This window comes from Nerophis ophidion, linkage group LG01 (genome assembly GCF_033978795.1).
Source record: "Nerophis ophidion isolate RoL-2023_Sa linkage group LG01, RoL_Noph_v1.0, whole genome shotgun sequence".
Classification (NCBI taxonomy): Eukaryota; Metazoa; Chordata; class Actinopteri; order Syngnathiformes; family Syngnathidae; genus Nerophis; species Nerophis ophidion.
This window is the reverse complement of record NC_084611.1, coordinates 73,668,533-73,692,749: the sequence shown is the minus strand read 5'-3', so window position 1 is coordinate 73,692,749 and position 24,217 is coordinate 73,668,533. Positions and strand designations below refer to the sequence as shown.

Below are 24,217 nucleotides of genomic sequence, written 5' to 3'. Positions count from 1 at the left end.
CTATTCTATTCTATTCTATTCTATATGTATATGTCTATTATATATATATGTGTATATGTGTATGTATATATCAATATATATATATGCATATATTTGTCTGTATATATATGTATGTATGTATATGGGAAATTGTCAAATGTTGGTCTAACTCCAGGGTGTCAAACTCATTTTAGCTCAGGGGCCACACGGAGGAAAATCTATTCCCACGTGGGCCGGACTATTAAAATCATGGCATAACCACTTAAAGATACAACTAGGGAAACTTCAGATGTTTTTTATTTTTTTTATTTGTCTTTACTTTGGCCCAAAACAGAAGGAGCACATTCTGTAAATGTACATATCACAAATGATTATTTTGACAAAACACTTCAAAATTGATGCAGTTTGAAAAACACCAATAAAGAACACAAGTACCTTGGACTTAATCTCAGTGTGTCCACAAAGCAATGCAACTTTAAGTCACAGCGCATCTCGGATTGAATGAAATATAAAAAAAAGCATAAACAAAAACTCTTCTATGTATCAACTACCTCATTTGTCATTTACATATTAATCCTGTGTTAACTCGACAAAACATACAAACTGAGGTAGAAACTATTCATCAGGGTTGAGTTACTCCCTTCTATGAATCACTGTGTGTTGATGGAAAAATAAAAGCTACGCAATTGTGAACAATTTCAACAAACCAAAAATAAAAAGACTGACAGTTTGCACAGAGAACAATAATTTTCAAAGAACTCTATCAATGTGCAGTGTCTCTTGCAGCATTTGAAGTGAGGTTACCAATTTATTTTACACCTGCTTCGACCGGGAGGAGTCGCTTTACTGTGTACTTCTTGTTTGGTATACCTGCTGGCCAGTGACGTGCGGTGAGGTTCATGGCTGGTGAGGCACTGACTTCATCACAGTCAGATTTACAAACATATGAACCCTAAAGAGTATCTTATTCACCATTTGATTGAGTTTGCTGCTAGCGGGGTGTATAAAATAGTCAGGTTTGTCATGAATACAAAGGATTCTGGGTATTTGTTGTGTTGCGTTTTTGTTTTGTTATTGTGAGGATGTTCTCCCGAAATGTGTTTGTCGTTCTTAATTGGTGTGGCTTCACAGCGTGGCGCATATTACTAAGAGTGTTAAAATTGTTTATATCACAACCATTAGTGTACTCTGTGTCACCCAGTATGCCTTGCAGTCGTGTGCGTGTTGCTGTGGAAGCTACACACAACATGATGCAGGACTGACAAGCAGATCGTACATGTTGTAGAAGGCGACAAAGTCAATGGCTTCATAGCACGCCCTAATACTTATTATCTGGGTGACTGCCGGCAGTCATTCAAGAGAATATTAGTGTCTTCTATTTTATACTTCGCTTTAAACACGGGTCTTAATTGGCTCTGTGAATGACAAAGAACACCGATCCCAGAACCATGCATATCAAGTATTTCCGGGTGGTTCAACCGACACCCGCCCGAATCTAATTACAATATATTTTTTCGTAATGTCAACCGCCCGACCCGCGGTTTATCTGCGGACTCCGCGGATGAGACCGCAAACCGCGCATCTCTAGTACTTAGCTAAAAATAAACATAAAATTTAAAAAATAAAAAATAAAAATGTATATACAAGGCACAGTAAGTAACATAACATTATTGCAAATTCTGATTGACAGTCAACAGTATAAATATGGAGGTGACCTTGGGTCACAGCAGCAGTTAAAGTGTCTTTAGTGATCAAATGTGAAAGGTGTCTACAGTGATGGTTCACAGTTCGGGGGTGGTCAAGGTAGCTGTCTTTTGTTCCAAAAGACAAAAGTAAAAATGGGGGGCGGGGGAGCTAGCATTCACAGGTTGGCATTCACAAGCCTGATGGCCTGTGGGTAGAAACTGTTCGTCAGTCTCGTAGTCCTGGATATCAGGCTCCTGTATCGTCTGCCTGATGGTAGGAGGCTGAAGAGACTGTGCTGGGGGTGTATTGTCCTTGATGATGTTGTGTGCTCTCCTGGTGGCCCTGGTAGAGTACATGTCCTGTAGTGAGGGGAAGGCTGCTCGTTAAATATGTACTGAGCATTTTAATATCTCGCTGCAGTGCTTTCCTGTCCTTAGCAGTGCAGTTTCCATACCAGACCGTGCTCTCAACCGTACTTCTATAGAAGTTGCTAAGAATTTTGGGTGGCATGCCAAATTTTTTCAGCCTTCTTAAGAAGTACTGTCGCTGTTGGGCTTTCTTTATTGCATGTTGGGTGTTGTGATCCCAGGTGAGGTCCTGGCTGATGTAGGTCTCGAGAAATTTAAAGGTTTTCACCTTGTCCACCTTTATCCCCCCCTATGATGTGCACTCCTTCTCCATGGGTCAATAATCCTCTCCTTGGTCTTGTCTGTGTTCAAGGAGAGATTATTATCCTGACACCAGGCCACCAGTTCAGCTACCTACCTTCTGTACGCTGCCTCAGCTCCCCCGGTACAACTTTCTCCGACTTTCTAGGACGTGTTTTATACCACTTCTTTTTCTGTTCAATTTTGTCCACCGAACTTTTAGCGCTGTGCGTGAATGCCCAAAGATGAGTTTTGTTGATGTTACTGTCTTGTGTGGCCTGCTAATCAGACATATTTGGTCCCTGCATGACTGCAAGCTAATTGATGCTAACATGCTATTTAGGCTAGCTATATGTACACATTGCACCATTATGCCTCATTTGTAGCTATATTTGAGCTCATTTAGTTTCCTTTAAGTCCTCTTAATTCAATTTATATCTCATGACACACTATCTCTATATAATATGGCTTTTAATTGTTTGCGGCTCCAGACAGATTTGTTTTTGTATTTTTGGTCCAATATGACTCTGTCAACATTTTGGGTTGTCGACACCTGCCCGAGACTTTTGAGTTTTTACAAGCTGCTTTTGATGTAATCCAGGCTCGTTTATTGGATCTTAAATTGCTTTTAAACTCAAAAAAAGCAACCTTATGGTTTTCTCTCATTCAAGGGTGCTACTGGAAAATATTCCAAATGCTGTAACAACAAATGGAAACCCTATAGAGCAGGTCTTGAATTACAAGTACTTGGGTTTTACACTTGATCTAGAGCTTCCCATGTTGAAAACTTGGTCTCTAAGCTTGCGGTAAAGCTTGGTTTCTATTTTAGAAATAAAAACTGCTTCTCCCTAAAAGTCAGAAAGAAATTGGTGACCGTGACTATCTTGCCCGTAATTGATTATGGAGATGTGCTTTATCTTTGTCCTTCATTTAAATGCCTCCAGCCCTTGGACACTGTTTTTCACTCAGCACTAAGATTTGTTACTGGCTGTCATGGTAACAAATTGTTGTTACTGACTATCATTTATAGGGCTATTTTAGGTCTAATGCCTCCATACTTCTGTACCTTGTTACAAAGAAAAATAGCTCTTATGCATTACGTTCTAACAATTTGTAGGTTAGAACTGTTCCTCATGTACGGACTGAAATTGGCTGTAAAGCTTTTGGCATGCTGCTCCTCCGGCATGGAATGCATTGCAGACGAAACTGAAACTCTCGGAACAACTTTCGTTCTGTCCCAAGGGACAGACAGCTAGAGACTTTTGCACAGTGCCCGTGTTTTTAAAAGGTGTAAATCAGGGGTGTCAAAGTCCAGGCCCAATTAATTATTTATGGCCCCCGGGATGATATTTGATTAGTATTAGAAGCGGCCCGCAGGCCACAGCCGCCTGCTGCTGTTTTGCATGCACCAATACTTCACCAGTGTAGGTGCTAGGAATTTTCAAGCCATAAAAATGGGCTCCCACATTAAATTTTTGGGGTCCCACTTTTTGTAACCGTTTTGAAAACAAATGATAAATGTATGCATTGTCCTGTTATTTCTCACATTCTATAGTGTGTTTTGGAAAAAGGTTGTCATAAACGTTACATAATTCATTTAAATAAATAATAATAATAATACAAAATAAAACAAATTGTTATGCATATGTAGATGTGTTCAGTTATAAACATCCGTTCACTTTCTTCTTTCCCTCATGCATCTAAACTTTACCACTGCCGGTATTTTCTTCTGTATTTTTATTGTAATATTTTCAGAATGTGTTTGTTCTATTTTTGGCCAAAGTAAGACAAAGAAAACAATCTGAAATTATATGTATTTCTTTGTTTTAATGCCATGATTTTAACAGTCCGGCCCGTGTGTGGACAGATTTCCCTCCGTGCAGCCCCTGAGCTAAAACGAGTTTGACACCCATGGTGTAAATCTTTATTATTTTACAGTTCTCTTTTATGCATTTTAAAATGTATGTCTTAACATATTACTGTTCAGAAACTGCTTTGTAACATGTGCTGTTGACCTCTTGGCCAGGCCACCCTTGTGAAAGAGATCTTGATCTCAATGGGTTTCTTATCTGGTTAAATAAAGATTGTAGTTCTTCTCACTCACTGACCGCTGCAAAATGGTTATCAAACCCTTATCGAGCATCTATTAAGTCTTAATAAATGAATGAAAATTTAACAATTAGCAGATAGCTTATATGTAGCATATATGATGTGTTACTCTATGAAGTAGAGACAATGAAGTGTACGGCGCAGCGCCTCCCCTCTGTGCAAGTCTTGTGGTTTCTGTGTGTACTAACGTGTTTATATGTGTCTCCCTGCTAGAGGGGTTTTTTATAATGTCCCAAACTGAGCCCCCCCATTCATCACCCACTCCATAGCAGCTTAGACCCTGTCTACATTAAGCCGGATAACTCATTAAACAAATAATTATTTAACCTACCGGTAAGCCCTGTTTCAGCCACACTAAATCATCATTTAAGATCCCGTCCTTTGATAATTTTTTACAGGAGTAAGTGCGCCGTCTATTTCTTGAATCTCCGGCTCTTAGTTTTGTATGGACTCATTGATCTGTTTGTCAGAGTTCGGAGAAGAAGTGACGCCAGAAAGAACGCGCCCCGCAAAGGAAGTGACATCAGAACGAACACGCCACAGTCAGCTTCATAATAAAGCAGTTTCGGAACTCGGAGCTAACCACTGGAAATATGAAGGCGAGTCATGCAGACATGCCCGTGTTTCTCCTTCCGTCTGTACAGACGCTCGTGGAAATCACAAATGAATACCTGAAGAGAAAGCAATTGCAGCTATTTGGGATACAACACTTCTCAGACGGCAAAAGAAATTTCCAATGTGGAGGTCGCTGTGATTCTACTAACCGAAAAACTTTGTCCATTTGTCGAAGGAGAGATAACAAGAATGCGGGCTCCCGTGGATGTGATAAAAAAAGATAGCGTGTGCTTTGTATTACCTGGACGTCGAGGGAAGACTACAGAAGACAGCGAATGCTTTTGGACTAGCAAAGCAGACTGTATCACTTATTGTCCGCCTTGTATGTCGTCGACTCCACGTCTACGTCCAGAGTATATAAAGTCCCCAAAAACGAATGGACTAACAAATTTGACTAATTTATGATGTCTCAGGTGTGATTCACTACAATAGGGCCCCACAACACACTGGATTCCAGTTAATTGAAATACCACAACACTGTGTATCGTTCAGATAAGTTACATTTAAGAACTTGCACACAAAGCAACACTGGAGGTGACTATGACGTGCGCATTTTCCGCGCATGCGTACGAGGTCGCGTAGCCCCGGCCGACGGAGGGGCCCAGGGGGTCTTAAATGACCATTTGTGTGTGTGGACAAGGATAAGGTTAGGTGGGATCTCCCCTGGATAGTCTTAGCCGGCTTAGTGTAGAAGGCGGCACACTTTCTTTTACTGATCCTCCCCCGATGTTTACTTTTCCCCACCTTTTCTTACGGAACGGCGCCTTAATGTAGAGTATATGTAGAATATATTTATATTATTCATATATTATATATATAATATATGTTATATATTATTTATTATTATTATTGTCTATTTTGAGCGAACTGTGGTGCTGAATTTCCCCCAGGGATCAATAAAGTACTTTCTATTCTATTCTATTAATGGTGTTCCTGTTCTGTCGACCGGTTTGTACTGAAAATAAAATTTTCTAGTAATTTTTAAGTGCAATGACAGTTAAGTTATACACCAGTGATTCTCTAACTGTGGTACGTGCACCACTAGTGGTAAGCGGGCTTCATCTATCGGTACGCCAAATACATCACTTAATTAAAGTACAGCGTTTTACTTTTCCTATATTCAAACACAGTGTTACTGTTCAAACTGCGTGTAATGCAACAGTGTCCAAAAAAGATTAACTATACTTGTTTAATAAACATCTGCCTTGTTTTTAATTAATACTGAGTATTAATTACAGTAAATGTTACTGTAAATTATTGTTGGTCATTATGGTGGTATTTGGAGAGCCAAGTGGTGGTACTTGATGAAAACAGTTTGAAAACCACTGATCTATTCTATTCTACACTTATATTTGGGTGAATACAAAAGTTTGCATAAATAGTTTCTGCTTGCAGGAAGTGTCAGAAAGTTAAAGGAACTTACAGTGCTTTGTGTGTGTGTGTGTGTGCGTGTGTGTGTTCTTGTATTTGTACCCTTCTTCAGACATCAACAAGGAAAAGAACCTTCCATATTAGGACCGGTGAACAAGTTAGTACCCAAATTATGGTCCCAATATGGGAAACCATTGCATTTTATAGAGAGCCAAATACCAGAGTCCGTGGACATTGCTCCAAAGTCAGGATTTTTTTGTTGATTGAATGTGCTTACAAAAGTAAACATTGACAGCTGCAAAGTCAGCAATATATGGTAAAACAAGACGGCAGCTAAAGAAGGACTTCCCTATCCGTCCCCGAAAAAAGCCGCCAGGGTGAACAGCTGATTTTACGACTTCCGGTGCTGACGTAAGACAACCCGTGTCCCATATGTGACCATAAGATGAACAAATACACTACGGTACTAAGACTATAGTGGCCATTAACAGTTAGTTTCTATAGTTGGGTTGCCCAAAGTGCGGCACAGGGGCCATGTGTGGTTCGTGGCTCCTTTGTCATCGGCTTTAAGCACATTGCAAAAAACAAAAAAATAGAGATCTCATTTTCACCCCTGGTGGTGAAGTCGATCAAAATTAGGGTGGTCCCAAAAAGGAGGGATTTTTTCAAATTGACTGTGTCGGTTTTAAAAGTGCTCCCCCTTTGGTCAACATATGTAATACAAACGTGTGTAAGAAATTTGAAGTGCTCCCCCTTTGGCCAAAATTAATGAAAATATTTAAGTAAGTATGTATAAAGAGACATAGTGTAATAACTTGACGTAAATAATGAAGATTACACAACAATTACAAATAAAAAATAAAAAATTGACTAAAAGCTTACCTTTTTTATATGTGCATGGTATGGATATATTGTCCACAAAGGGTGGTCCTAAAGAGGTAGGCATTTTTCTCAGGTCTCAAGAAGGCAACAAATACAAACACGTGTGTGTGTGTGTGCGCGTGTAGGTGTGTGTAACTGGCTGCAAATGCATCTGCAGGTTATCCATACATCTCTGTGCCATGTCTGTCATCGCCGGTAAAATGTGGAGACACTTTGGTACATTCAATGGGGGTCTGGCGGCAGACACTTTCGCATCTTCGGGCCAGTGGTGCAACTTGAATCCCTCCCTGTTAGTGTTGTTACACCCTCCGACAACACACAGACGAGGCATGATGTCTCCAAGTCCCAAAAAATAGTCAAAAAAACGGAACATAACAGAGCTGTGACCCGGTGTTTGTAATGTTTTGATAATGAAAATGGCGGGTGTATTACCTCGGAGACGTCACGTTCTGACGTCATCACCACATGAGCGATCAACAGAAAGGCGTTTAATTCACCAAAATTCACCCATTTAGAGTTCAGAAATCGGTTAAAAAAATATATGGTCTTTTTTCTGCACCATCAAGGAATATATTGACGCTTACATAGGTTTGGTGATAATGTTCCCCTTTAAGGTTTTAGAATGGCCTTCCCAAAGTCCTAACTTAAACTTGTGGACAATGCTGAACAAACAAGTCCATGTCAGAATACCAACAAATTTAGCTGAACTTCACCAATTTTGTCAAGAGAAGTGGTCAAAAATTCAACCAGAAGCTTGTGGCTGGCTACAAAAACTTGCTAATGGACATGTAACCAATTACTGTATGTATACTTTTGACCCAGCAGATTTCAGTAGACCCTAAATAAATTCATTAAAGAACCAAACTTCATGAATGTTTTTTGTGACAAACAAGTATGTGCTCCAATCACTTTATCACAAAAAAACAAGCGTTTAGAAAGTATTGGAAACCATGACATTATGTTCTTTACAAGTGTATGTCAACTTTTGACCATGACTGTAATGGTAAAACATAATGCAATCGAATAAAAGCACCAGTAAATGGCATATTGATACACACTGGAAGAAACATAGTTGCTTAAACCAAAAAAAATAACAGCAAACTATGCTTCGAAATACAACATTGATCAGGCGGGCCGGTTCTACAATCGGAATAAAACTGGACTCACTGGTGACGGTGGCGGACAAGAGGACTGTGGAAAAACTAGTGAGCATCCTGGATGATGCCAATCACCCACTGCATAGCGTTATCAGTAGCTAGAGAAACCTGTTCAGTGCTAGACTACTTTATCCCAAGTGCAGGACTAATAGACCAAACAACTCCTTTGTCCCACACGCCATTAGACTGTACAACTCCTCTCTGGGGGTGAGGGGGGGTACTAGGATGACAGGGGATGCAAAACAATAACAGTGCAATACTTTTCCATAACATGGTCACTACCGCCTAGTTTCTCTTGTTATATTCTTGTTTTACTGTTATATTTTTGTCCTCATTGTTGCTTTTCATTTTTATTCTTATAGTAATATTTTTCTATTTTGTTTCCATTTATACCCCCATTAATTACTTTTTACTTTTTAAATTTGATCTTAATTCTGTACACTACTGCTGTATTTTTTTATTTTTTTGAGGGAACTCTCCTAAAGGAATCAATAAAGTACTACCTATTAGAGATGTGCGGATAGGCAATTATATCATCCGCATCACCAAAGTCGTCATCCACCCGCCGTACCACGAACCAACATTTTATCAGGACCGTACCCGCCCGCCAACCGCCCGCTGAAATACATCAGAGGTTGTCCGCCTTTACCACTCACGGAGTTATTTAAACCTGTTTCACAGAGTAATGATGACAATTGGAGCCGCTAACGTTCCTGCGACTATCCAATAGTGTTCATCCTGATTACAAGAATATGGGCGTGCTGTGAAGCCGTTGCCTTTGACACCTTCAACAACATGTACGGACCGATTGTCTGTCCGGCAACATGTTGTGTGCTGCTTCCGCAATTACACGTTCAAGATTGAAAGGCATACTGGGTGATACAGAGTACACTGATGGTTGTGATGTAAACAACTTTAACACTTACTAATATGCGCCACGCTGTGAAGCCACACCCAACAAGAATGACAAACACATTTCGGGAGACCATCCTCACAGTAACACAACATAAACGCAACACAACAAATACCCAGAATCCTTTGTATCCGTGACACCCTGAATATATTTTACACCCCCTTCCACCTTACCGACGAACGGGGGGGTGGGGGGGTGGGGTTTTGCTGCTAGCGGGGTGTGTAAAATAGTCAGGAAGTGTATGAATACAAAGGATTATGGGTATTTGTTGTGTTGCGTTTATGTTGTGTAACTGTGAGGATGTTCTCCTGAAATGTGTTTGTCGTTCTTAATTGGTGTGGCTTCACAGCGTGGCGCATATTACTAAGAGTGTTAAAATTGTTTATATCACAACCATTAGTGTACTCTGCGTCACCCAGTATGCCTTGCAGTCGTGTGCGTGTTGCCGCGGAAGCCACACACAACATGATGCTGGACTGACAAGTAGATCGTACATGTTGTAGTAGGTGATAAAGCCAATGGCTCCATAGCACGCCCTAATACTTATTATCTGGGTGACTACCGACAGTCATTCAGGAGAATAATAGCGTCTCTTATTGTCTTCTTCACTTTATGACACAGGGCCTAAATGGCACTTTGAATGGCAAAGGATACCGATCACAGAACCATGTATATCAAATATTTGTAATTAAAATCTATTTTTTCGTCATGTCAACCGCCCGACCCGCGGTTTATCCGCGGACTTCGCGGATGAGACCGCAAACCGCGCATCTCTACTATCTATCTATCTATCTATCTATCTATCCATCTATCTATCTATCTATCTATCTATCTATCTATCTATATGGAGTGCAAGGTTTGATTTTGGAAGCCAAGGTTTTTACATTCTGGTTGAGCTGACACCTTGACAGTGAATATTCTTGTGATCTCGTCCCAGCAGAGACCCTTCCTCATGTGGTTTCTGCCACGGCTGCTGGCTGTTATCATTTTGCTTCCCTGTTGTGACTACCCTCCCTATCTTGCCTCTGATTTTCCTTCTTGCAATGCGTTGCCCTAACCTTAGCCAATTGTGACTCATCATACGTAAACCATCCAACGGTCATGAATTTTCAAGTCTTTTTGTTTTTTCCCGCCCTGGATTTTCTCTCTTTTTAGCTACTGCTTCAAAAAGGAGTGACGCTACCACCACACTGTTGAGAAATGTAGTTAAGCGACGTAGTGACAATACTAACAATGGGGTTCCGGCAGGCTGACCATATTCTGAAATCCCAAAAAAGGACCCATATATGCGTGCCAAGGCCGGGACTAGGTGAAAATTTGCCAATGATACTTGAGCTTGCTTTATAAATAGTATTAATAAATTCAAATAAAGTGTGAATTGTTAATTATATTTATATAGCGCTTTTCTTTAGTGACTCAAAGCGCTTTACATAGTGAAACCCAATATCTAAGTTACATTTAAACCAGTGTGGGTGGCACTGGGAGCAGGTGGGTAAAGTGTCTTGCCCAAGGACACAACGGCAGTGACTAGGATGGCGGAAGCGGGGATCGAACCTGGAACCCCTCAAGTTGTATAGCACCGCCACTCTACCAACCGAGCATTTTTTCTCCTCTGTTGACAGCAGTGTCGGCACTAGGAATTTTCAAAATTTTGAAATTTCCCTTCATGGACCCCATCAAGTCATAAAAATGGGGTCCCACAGTAAATTTTTGAGGTCCCATATTTTTGTAAGTGTTTTGAAAACAAATATTAAACGTATGCATTGTTCTGTTATATCTCACATTATCTATTGTGTTTTGGAAAAAGGTTGTCATAAACGTTACTTAATTCATCAAAAGAAATACTATAAAAAGAAGACAAATTTGTATGTATATGTAGATGTATTCAGTTATGAACTGTTACGATTATATATAAATATATATATAGTTCAAGGGTGGACCCCGAGATGCAGAGAATGGAGGCAAGGCTAGCGATAGTAACAAAATAAAATTATTAATAAGTCAAAATGGTGACTAAGGAAGATGGGGCAAATGTGCACACCATGGGAAATATAACAAAGGTAGTCTCTCTCAGAGGCTGGCAGGGAAAAGGCCAGGACGCACACAGCGTGGCAAAACTAGTCCTCAAAACAAGGAGGCTAGAAAAATCTAAAACACAACGAGGTCAAAATACATGAATATACGAGAGCAACATACCAGGGGAGCTGAATACGAGAAGCACATGTCAGAGCGGAGTTCAGGAACAATAGTCGGTAGGGACCAGATGGCGGCGAAGCGCTTAAATACTACCGGGACGTGATTGGCAGCCGGTGTGCCTTGTTGAGGGCAAATAGACTGGGGAAAAAACTGACAAACCAGATGAGGAGGCAGGGAGAATACAACAAAAAAAACAATGATCATTGTTGTGTTTGTCGCTGCTGGTAGTTTTTTCTATGTTTTTATTTAATAAGTTGTAAGTGTATTTATTTCAGTATAAAAATGTAAAAAGTGTTTTGTTTCGGTCATGAAATGATGATAATGGTGTGCCAGGGCATACATACATTTTATATTTGACGCTTATCTCTCCTTCAGATCTATTCCTCATTTTAAAATGTTTTAGTTTTTTATGTTGTTTTTTGTTTGTTTGTTTTCTGCCCTTTTTTGTCAAACAAAACTATGTTTTTTGATGGTAAATACACAAAATATGCAAAATCTTCCACCAAAAATATTTTTCAAAGTGGAATATTTGATGTGATGTAATCAGGGTTGAGGTGGGTGGAGAGATAGCGGGGGGTGTATATTGTAGCATCCCTTGAAGAGTCAGGGTTGCAAGGGGTTCTGGGTATTTGTTCTGTTGTGTTTATGTTGTGTTACAGTGCAGATGTTCTTCCGAAATATGTTTGTCATTCTTGTTTGGTGTGGGTTCACAGTGTGGCACACATTTGTAACAGTGTTAAAGTTGTTTATACAGCCACCCTCGGTGTGACCTGTATGGCTGTCGACCAAGTATGCCTTGATTCACGGTCCATTTACTATCCCACTCCCTTACTCTCTATTTCTCTGCCCCTCCCGCACGTATGTTGCTGCGTTTGCACACCTTAACAATTTGTTTTACATATAACCTCTCTTAACCCTGTACGTCAATTGGAAATACACGCAACCTTGACACAAATCGGCAGACATTTGAGGCATTTAAGAAACCCCGCCCGGACACCCCAGACAGTCCCGCAAAAGACAACATCTGCGGGCAAAAGAGGATGTATGGTCAGTCTAGGTTATGGTTCTACGGTTAAGCAACACTGATGTAGACACCAAGAAAGTGTTGTTTGGAATTTCAATCAATCAATCAATGTTTTTTTATATAGCCCCAAATCACAAATGTCTCAAAGGACTGCACAAATCATTACGACTACGACATCCTCGGAAGAACCCACAAAAGGGCAAGGAAAACTCACACCCAGTGGGCAGGGAGAATTCACATCCAGTGGGACGCCAGTGACAATGCTGACTTTGAGAAACCTTGGAGATTTAGATTCACTGGAAAACAGTGAAGTCTTTATCTTTGTCCTCTGCAGACTTGTGGGGCAGGATAGTAACTCGTCCGTCCTCCACACCAATGATGTCCGCCACAGATTAATTTAGATTAAAAATCATACTATGACCCTTGAAAGGGGCCATTAGTACAAACTTTGGCCGTAGAAGGCCAGCTGGTGCCCGATGAGAAGCCGGTGGAATAGGCAGATACGTACTCCGTCACGTCAGCCCTGAAAGTTGGCCACCAGAAGCGCTGGGCTAGGAGGAAAGCAGTACGAGTAATGCCTGGGTGGCAGGCGATCTTGGAGTTGTGGGCCCAGTTCAAGACCTCCGGACGGAGTTCTGGAATGACAAATAAGCGCCCCTGAGGACAGTTCTTAGGAGATGAAACATTCTTGAGTCCCTCTGTCACACGACCCTCGATGTCCCACTGTAGTGCTCCCAGCAGTTGTGATGGAGAGATGATGGTCTCGGTTTTGGCCTCCTCCTCGGGGCAGGCGTACATCCTAGACAAGGCGTCAGGCGCACCGTTCTGGGAGCCGGGTCAGAAGGTCATGGTAAAATTGAACCTGGCGAAAAATAGCGCCCACCTAGCTTGCTTTGGGTTTAGCAGTTGAGCAGTGCGGCTGAATGTCAGATTCTCTTTGGTCCGTGAACACAACAAACGGAGTCTCCAAGCCTTCCAGCCAGTGCCTCCATTCCTGCAGCGCTAAGACAACAGCGAGTAGTTCTCTATTACCAATGTCGTAATTGTGTTCCGCAGGGCTCAGGCGGCGTGAGAAGAAGGCACAGGGGTGCAGCCTCCGGAGGTAGAGCGCTGGGAAAGAACAGCTCCCAGGCCGGAGTCGGAAGCATCAACCTCGACAAAAAATTGAGTGGACACGTTAGGGTGGACAAGGACAGGTGCCGAAGTAAACAACAACTTGAGTTTATCAAAGGACTTCTGTGTCTCTGAGGTCTACGAAAAGGGGAGCTTAGTTCATGTAATTTTGGTTAGTGGTTCAGCTACCTGACCAAAATTACGGATAAAACGATGGTAAAAATGAGCAAAACCTAAAAATCTTTGGAGGTGTTTTTTAGTGGTGGGTGTGGGCCAGTCAATTACCGACTTGATCTTCGCGGGATCTGCTCGGAGTTGACTCTTCTCCACGATAAACCCCAAGAACGGAACGGATTCAGTGTGAAACATGCACTTTTCAACCTTGACAAAAAGTCGATTCTCGAGAAGACGTTCCAGAACTAAGCGAACTTGCTGGACGTGAAGATCGGGAGTGGGAGAGAAAATGAGGGTATCGTCAAAGTAAACGACCACAAATCGATCAAGCATGTTGCGTAGAACATCATTAATGAGGCTTTGAAAAACAGCCGGCGCATTGGTGAGGCCAAAACGCATGACCAGGTATTCAAAATGTCCAAGTGGTGTGTTAAATGCGGTCTTCCATTCATCACCTTGCTTTATTCGGACTAAGTGATATGCGTTGCGGAGGTTCAGCTTGGTAAAGTGTCTAGCAGTGTTCTAAGGGGTTGAGAGCAGACTTGAGAAGCGGAAGAGGATATTTATTTTTAACAGTAATAAGGTTCAGGGCACGATAATCAATACAAGGACGGAGTGTCTTATCCTTTTTTTCCACAAAAAAGAAAATATCGGCTAGAGGAGAGTTGGACAGACGGATGAGACCCGAAGCTAGTGACGTGGTGTTATAGTCCTCTACTGACTCTCTTTCATGTTTCGAAATATTATAAAGACGGGACGAAGGAAGTGTGGAACCCGGGAGGAGATTAATACAGCAATCATAGGGACGGTGTGGAGGTAATGACAACGCGCGTTCCTTACTGAAGACTTCCTTAAGATCGTGGTAAGCTGTGGGAAGAACCGACAAATCTATGATCTCTGGGGTAACGACACGTGTGGGCCCGATGCGAGGGCATGCAGACTGTAGACAGTGTTTGAGACAAAAATGTCCCCAATTAATGAACTTCGTCTTGACCCAGTCAATATGGGGATTAAATTTAGCTAGCCAGGTATGACCGAGCACAACAGGAGCTGAGCGAGAGGGAATGACGAGAAAACAGATTGACTCAAAATTGTTACCAGATAATTTAAGAGTTAACGGCTGAGTCTGATGAGTAACGCTCGCCAGGTGGTCTCCGTCGAGGGATCGGACTACCCTAGGTCTGTGTAATTCGGCAACGGGAATGGACAAACGTCTAATAAGTGATTCATCAATAAAATTGTCATCAGAACCAGAGTCAATAAGAGCACAAATGTCTAAATGCTTAGCCTTATCCCAGGAGAGTATGCCAGTGAGTTGAAGTCTTGACAGAGTCTGACCTGTAGATGGCGGTAGAGGAGACGGAGCGGTCGCTGGAGAGTGTGCAGCTCGGGTGCGGCGAATAGGTGGAGCTTGAGTGCGACGAGGACATGATGCTTGAGCGTGACGAGGAGCTGAGGCTTGAGAGCGACGGCGAGCCAGACGATGAGGGCAGTGGTTTACGCGATGCTCGGCCTCTCAGCGATACAAACAAAGATGAAGTCGAAAGCGACGTTCCCTCTCCGCTTGAGTGAGACGAGATCCTCCGAGTTGCATGGGTTCGTCCTCCCGTGGAATCGGTCCAGCATCGACAATGGGTATCGGTGCAGATGTAACGTGATGCACTCCATGGCCACTCCCATTATATGCCAAGGAGCGCAGCCCTTGCCGTAGGAATCTCTCTCTCTACCAGTCAGCGAGGCGATTCGCCACTTCCACCGCCATCGCGACAAAGTCGTCGAGGCTATCAGGAATCTTGAGCGGAATCATCAGATTCCGGACTCGATTGGCAAGGCCGAAAGAGAATACATCTACCAATGCGGAAGTGGGCCATCCACTTTCAGCCGCCAGCCTTCTAAACTCAATGGCGAAGTCTGTGACGCTGCGCTGCCCTTGTTGCAGACGTAATAATGATCTTTTCCGCCTCACGTCCTGGCATTTCGTGTTGAAAAATGATTTTCAGGGCTTTGGAAAAAGCGGTGTATGAGGCACACACGGGAGACGGACGCACCCATTCTGCGGTGGCCCATGCAGACACCCGGCCACTCATGTGGGTCATGGCAAACGCCACGCGAGCTCTTTCAGAAGGAAAGGACGCGGGTAATAGTTCGAAATAGATCTCACACTGGGTGAGAAAAGGTTGCACATCACCTGACTCGCTGCAGAAATGCTCAGGCTTGAAGAGTGGTGGGCAGGAAGCAGAAGGAGTGTCGCTAGGCAAAGGAGTATTTTCTGGAAGTGGCTGTAACTGCGGGACTGCTGGGTCGGCCATGCGCGGAGAAAAGGCCAGGACACACTGAGCGTAGCAAAAAGTCCTCTTAAAACAAGGTGGCTAGAAACAAAACACAACGAGGTCAAGGTTAACAAGAATATGAATAAGGCAACATACCAGGACAGCAGAACCAGAGCAGGCACATGTAAGTGCGGGGTTCAGGAAACAATAACCGGCAGGGACCAGCTGGTGGTGACAAGCTTAAATGCTACCGGGTAGTGATTAGTAGCAGGTGTGCCTCGCTGAGGACAAATTGACTGAGGAAAGAAACTGACAAACAAATAGAGGAGGCAGGGAGAAGACAAAAAACACAACAATTTATCTATGCTGCCGTCTTCTCCTAAGGTGTTTTAACCGCAAGCCCAAGTCTTGTTAAACTGCTTCCGGGTAAACTTGTTGTAAGCCTCACCCACAGCCCCCCCCCCCCCCCTCCCCCAAGTCAAAATGCTGCCATTAGTTTAAATCCGTAAAAAAAAGAAGCGTAACTAAAAAACAGAAAGAAAAAGAAACAGTAAAAAAGAGAAGCGAATGTGGGAAGAAAAAAACCCCTCTGAAACGCACAAAAACAATTGAAGTTTAAAACATATGAATATTGGAATCAAATTCATGTGACGATTAAAAAAAAAAAATCCACCAAAAAGATTGTATTTTTTCAATGTCTGTATTTAATTGTTGCCAAAACTGTCACCGCGCATGTGCAATCCCGCATGTTATCTGCTGCAAGAGCAGCCGGCACCTCCGCTAGAAGCGGGCCGGGACACACCCCTGCTCGCTCTTCCTGCATCATGTCCACACGCCTGCACGGCTGCAGGCAGTAAGCAAGGAAAAAAGACCAGCGGACCCGAAGATCTCGTGCCGGAACGTAGTTCCCTCTCCGTAGTAAGCATCCCGTCGCTGGCCTCCCTCCGTGTACTTGCTGTCTCTGTGCTTTCCCTGTGCACGTGACGTATGTCCTCTGTGTTCCCCGCACTGTTCCATCTGTTTCCTGTGATCAAGCTGTGTGCCTCGACTTCCCACTGGATTCTGGACTGCCTCCCTCGATTCTCGACCCCTGCTTTGACACACACCTCATCGCCTCTCACCAGCCCCTGACCTCTGGCTTGCCCACGGACTGCCTTTTTTTACTTGCCCCTCTGGCCTGATGAAGGATTCATCCAACACGCACTTATAACAAACTCTGGTAACATTTACATTGTTAATTCTAACACATCGTCTTGCACCATTCACGTTTGGTAGCATACACACTCCAACACATCATCATCATCAGTTTCAATTAACCTATTAACCGTTGTGTCGTCTTCTTCCCCCGCCGTACGTAACAAAAACGTATTTAGGTGCCAATACAACTTTTTTTTACAATGTATTTTTTTTCCCCCGATACCAAATCTTACTGTAAGTGTTTTGGCTTCACAATATAAAGGCTGAAGATGTGTCTGTGGAACAACATTTGGCACAAAATGTAATACATATTATCTAAACCACTTTGAAGTGTGCTAAATGTAGATTATAATCATTATAGGAAAATAAACTCTCGAAAGCGCCTCTTTAAAAATGGTGAAAACATGTGAGGAACATTTTCTGGTCACATTTAGTGGTCTGTCTCCAGCTGATTCATGTCTAATTCAGTCCCTTATGTCTCTGATGGATGGTTTAATCCTTCAAATGTCACATGTGTTTATGTCTGACTCACATCACCCTCTTAGTACCCAGTCCCAATTGAATTGTGACCTTTGCGTCTTAATTTGAGGTTGGATCAAGAGAGAAACAAGCTGTGCTGAGGATGAAGATAAACACGGAAATCAATGGGACGGTTCAGTATTCTTGAAAAGAAAGTGTGTTAGGCGTGTAAGATTGTGTGTGTGCGTGTGTGTGCGTGTGTGTGTGTACAACTAAATCCCTTCTTTAGTTGGTAGTTAGTTAGAGGTGGATTTCAGATAGTCTTCTACCTGCCTCTTGATATTACATATTGAGTATCAGTAATTTCAAGTCAGTTTTTCATCCTGTCGCTCGCACACACACACACAAGCATACATGCACACACACACACACAAGCATACACGCACACACACACGCACACACACATACACAAGCATACACGCACAAACACACACACACGCATACACACACACACGCGCACACACACACCAGTGATCTGGAGAGATGCAGCTGTGACAAATATTTAAGTTTTGATATTAAAATTACATAGGTTTGAGAGTGTATGAAGGGTTTTAAGAACTTTGGAAATAGGGCTGCAGCTATCAATTACTTTACTAATCGGTTAATCAATCATTTTTTTCCGATTAATCAAGTAATCAGAAAAAACACACTTTATCGCCTCATCGCGTATTTTAACTGTATTAGGTTAGTTTTGAATTAACAGTTTTCTGCTTGCCATAACCTTTCTATTTTCTATTATTGCATCATCTTGTATCATGTGTTCAATACGGTAACAAATACATATATATATATATATATATATATATATATATATATATATATATATATATATATATATATATATATATATATGTATATATATATATATATATGTATATATATATATATATATACGCAACCGAACTGGACATTGAGGACAGGGTGGACGCCACAGCCAACAAAGAAGCCTTCATCACAGTGAAGGACCACAAACCCAACTTCGCAAATAACCCAACATGCCGACTAATAAACCCAACTAAATCCGAAATAGGAAAAATCAGCAAAATAATCCTGGACAGAATCAACGCAAAAATCAAGGACAAAACACCACTCAACCAATGGAGAAATACAGCAGCAGTAATCAAATGGTTCAACAACATCCAAGACAAACAACAACACAACTTTATCTCCTTCGACATCGAAGAATTTTACCCTTCCATCACGCAAGACCTACTGACCCAAGCACTAAACTTCGCCTCGGACTACGACTCAATCACAGGCAACGAAAGAAACATCATCATCCACGCAAAGAACTCCATACTCATCCACAACAGTACACCATGGCAAAAAAAGAACAATTCAACATTTGACGTTACTATGGGGAGTTTTGACGGAGCAGAAACGTGCGAACTCGTTGGGAGTTTCCTCCTCTCCCAGCTTGCTAGCCTCAACCTGAACCTTGGTATTTACCGTGATGATGGACTGGCAGTGTGCCGCGCCTCGCCAAGGAGCAGCGAGAACACCAAGAAGCGCATATGCCAAATCTTCAAAGAAAACGGCCTACGGATCACGATTGAGGCCAACAAGCAAACCGTCAACTTCCTCGACGTCACTTTCAACCTGAGAAATAACAGCTACCAACCATTCACGAAACCCAACACAACACTCCAATACGTGCACCATGACAGCAACCACCCACCCACCACCACGAAAAGAATACCTACCGGAATTAATAAAAGGCTATCGATGCTGTCATCCTCAAAGCTGAATTCGACCAAGCAACCCCCCCGTACCAGAAAGCACTTGATGAAAGCGGATACAACTTCACCCTCACCTATGAACCCACCCCAGGAAACCAACCAAAAAAGAGCAGAAAACGAAACAACATCATCTGGTACAATCCGCCATTCAGCAAAGACGTCTCAACCAACATCGGCCGCAAGTTCCTCACTCTGATCGACAAACACTTCCCCAAAGGCAACACCCTAAGAAAAATATTCAACAAGAACAACATTAAATTGAGCTACAGCTGTATGAATAACATGCAACAAATCATTTCAAACCACAACAAAGCAATTGCAAAAGGACTGCCTACCCCCAGACTAAACGACTCTGAAACCAATAATGAATGTAACTGTCGCAAGAAACCTGATTGCCCTCTCAACGGAAGGTGCTTACAGACATCAGTCGTTTACCAAGCAAAGGTAATACGCAAGGACATTAACACATCCGACACGTACGTAGGATTAACCGAAGGAGCGTTCAAAACAAGATTGAATAATCACAACGCCTCCTTTAGACACCAGACTTTGCAGAATTCCACAGAACTCAGCAAACACATTTGGAACCTCAAAGACAATAATGTTGAATATTCAATAACATGGCAAATTCTTGCATCCAGCACACCTTACAACAGTGGTAATAAAAGATGCAACCTATGCTTAAAAGAGAAACTGTTTATTATATATCATCCTGATCTATCATCCCTCAACAAGCGCAGTGAAATCATTTCAACATGCCGCCATAGACGGAAACACCTCCTAGGTAACACATGAGCCAATCACCACACCCTACGCCTGCTTGTACCCACCCACTCTGTGCTCTATATAAACCATTGTATGTGAATGCTTCCATTAAAATCTCCTGATGATTGAGGGAACCCCTCATGAAACAGATCTGTAGAGATGAAGTAGTCTTGTGATTTTTTCCCACACCTACATATTGCGCTCTACCACGGTATCGAGCACTATTCTCCGGATAATCCAATCAAGACATATATATATATATATATATATATATATATATATATATATATATATATATATATATATATATATATATATATATATATATATATATATATGTATATATATATATGTATAAGTGTATATATGTATATATATACACCCCTCTGCCACCGTGGGCTTCACGGTAGCAGAGGGGTTAGTGCGTCTGCCTCACAATACGAAGGTCCTGCAGTCCTGGGTTCAAATCCAGGCTCGGGATCTTTCTGTGTGGAGTTTGCATGTTCTCCCCGTGAATGCGTGGGTTCCCTCCGGGTACTCCGGCTTCCTCCCACCTCCAAAGACATGCACCTGGGGATAGGTTGATTGGCAACACTAAATTGGCCCTAGTGTGTGAATATGAGTGTGAATGTTGTCTGTCTATCTGTGTTGGCCCTGCGATGAGGTGGCGACTTGTCCAGGGTGTACCCCGCCTTCTGCCCGATTGTAGCTGAGATAGGCGCCAGCGCCCCCCGCGACCCCGAAAGGGAATAAGCGGTAGAAAATGGATGGATGGATGGATAAGTGTATATATATATATATATGTATATATATATATATATATACATATATACATATGTATATAAATATATATATATGTGTATATATATATATATGTGTATATATATATATATGTGTATATATATATATATACGTGTATATATATATATATATATATATATACACATATATATATATTTATATACATATGTATATATGTATATATATATATATATATATATATATATATATATATATATATATATATATATATATACACACACAGTGGGGCAAAAAAGTATTTAGTCAGCCACCGATTGTGCAAGTTCTCCCACTTAAAATGATGACAGAGGTCTGTAATTTTCATCATAGGTACACTTCAACTGTGAGAGACAGAATGGGAAAAAAAATCCAGAAATTCACATTGTAGGAATTTTAAATAATTTATTTGTGAATTATGGTGCAAAATAAGTACCGTATTTCTTTGAATTGCCGCCTGGGCGCTAATTAATTTAAAACTTCTTCTCACTCCTGCGCTTACCAAAGGCATACAGTAAAATTTTGAGTGTGATGTAAGCTTGAACCTTAAATCCTACTGAATAGCTCTTAATCTTCTTCCCTTTATGCGATTTTAAATTACCGGTATTGAAATCAGCCTCCTCCGTTTTGAAAATGATGACAGGGGAAGTGTCACTCGTGACGTCACGAGTTTGACCAGGCGGTAATACTAAGCATGCGCTAATTATTTTGCGAAGCGAGTTTGACCCGGCAGTAATTCACGGCAGGCGCATACTATATGCCCTGCGGAAATTCAAGGAAATACAGTATTTGGTCAATAACAAAAATTCAACTCAATACTTTGTATTATAACCTTTGTTGGCAATAACAGAGGCCAAACGATTACTATAGGTCTTTACCAGGTTTGCACACACAGTAGCTGGTATTTTGGCCCATTCCTCTATGCAGATATTCTCGAGAGCAGTGAAGTTTCGGGGCTGTCGCCGAGCAACTCCCTCCGCAGTTTTTCTATGGGGTTGAGGTCTGGAGACTGGCTATGCCACTCCAGGACTTTCAAATGCTTCTTACGGAGCCACTCCTTCGTTGCCCGGGCGGTGTGTTTGGGATCATTGTCATGCTGGAAGCCCCAGCCACGTTTCATCTTCCAAGCGCTCACTGATAGAAGGAGGTTTTGGCTCAAAATCTCACGATACATGGCCCCATTCATTCTTTCCTTAACACGGCTCAGTCGTCCTGTCCCCTTAGCAGAAAAAACAGCCCCAAAGCATGATGTTTCCACCCCAATGCTTCACAGTAGGTATCAATCAATCAATCAATGTTTACTTATATAGCCCTAAATCACTAGTGTCTCAAAGGGCTGCACAAACCACCACGACATCCTCGGTAGGCCCACATAAGGGCAAGGAAAACTCACACCCAGTGGGACATCGGTGACAATGATGACCCAGTGGGACGTCGGTGACAATAATGACTATGAGAACCTTAGAGAGGAGGAAAGCAATGGATGTCGAGCGGGTCCAACATGATACTGGTGCTCTTGGGATGCAACTCAGTATTCTTCTTCCTCCAAACATGACGAGTTGAGTTCATTTCAAAAAGTTCTATTTTGGTTTCATCTGACCACATGACATTCTCCCAATCCTCTGCTGTATCATCCATGTGCTCTCTGGCAAACTTCAGACGGGCCTGGACATGCACTACCTTAAGCAAGGGAACACATCTGGCACTGCAGGATTTGATTCCCTGTCGGCGTAGTGTGTTACTAATGATAACCTTTGTTTCTTTGGTCCCAGCTCTCTGCAGGTCATTCACCAGGTCCCCCGTGTGGTTCTGGGATTTTTGCTCACTGTTCTCATGATAATTTTGACCACACGGGATGAGATCTTGCGTGGAGCCCCAGATCGAGGGAGATTATCAGTGGTCTTGTATGTCTTCCATTTTCTGACAATTAGTCCCACAGTTGATTTTTTTCACACCAAGCCGCTTACCCATTGTAGATTCACTCTTCACAGTCTGGTGCAGGTCTACAATTATTTTCCTAGTGTCCTTCGACAGCTCTTTGGTCTTGGCCGTAGTGGAGTTTGGAGTCTGACTGTTTGAGGCTGTGGACAGGTGTCTTTTATACCAATAACGAGTTCAAACAGGTTCTATTAATACAGGTAAGGAGTGAAGGACAGAAGAGCTTCTTAAAGAAGAAGTTACATGTCTGTGAGAGCCAGAGATCTTCCTTGTTTGACGTGACCAAATACTTATTTTCCACATACCAAAATGGATACATGGATGATACAGCAGAGGATTGGGACAATGTCATGTGGTCGGATGAAACCAAAATAGAACTTTTTGGTATAAACTCAACTCGTCGTGTTTGGAGGAAGAAGAATACTGAGTTGCATCCCAAAAACACCATACCTACTGTGAAGCATGGGGGTGGAAACATCATGCTTTGGGGCTGTTTTTCTGCTAAGGGGACAGGACGACAGATCCTTGTTAAGGAAAGAATGAATGGGGCCATGTATCATGAGATTTTGAGCCAAAACCTCCTTCCATCAGTGAGAGCTTTGAATGGTTGACCAAATACTTATTTTCCACCATGGTTTACAAATAAATTCTTTGAAATTCCTACAATGTGAATTCCTGGATTTTTTTTCACATTCTGTCTCTCACAATTGAAGTGTACCTATGATGAAAATTACAGACCTCTGTCATCATTTTAAGTGGGAGAACTTGCACAATCGGTGGCTGACTAAATACTTTTTTGCCCCACTGTCTGTATATATATATATATATATATATATATATATATATATATATATATATATATATATATATATATATATATATATATATATATATATATATATGTATATATATATACACAAATACATACATCTATGCAGTCTAATCAATTGAATTTAGGTGGAAAAGGATTTGCAAATCATTTTATTCTGTTTTTATCAACTTCACTGGCTTTATGTATACATATATATATATATATATATATATATATATATATGTATATATATATATATATATATATATTGCCAAAAGTGTTCGGCCACCTGCCTTGACTCCCATATGAACTTG

General features: G+C 41.7%; 1 protein-coding gene across 1 annotated transcript in view; it reads left to right on the top strand.

The window, feature by feature from the left end:
- Window positions 1–24,217, top strand: part of grb2a (growth factor receptor-bound protein 2a) — a 74,653-nt gene that overhangs the window by 4,448 nt on the left and 45,988 nt on the right. The gene's annotated exons all lie outside the window — the stretch shown is intronic.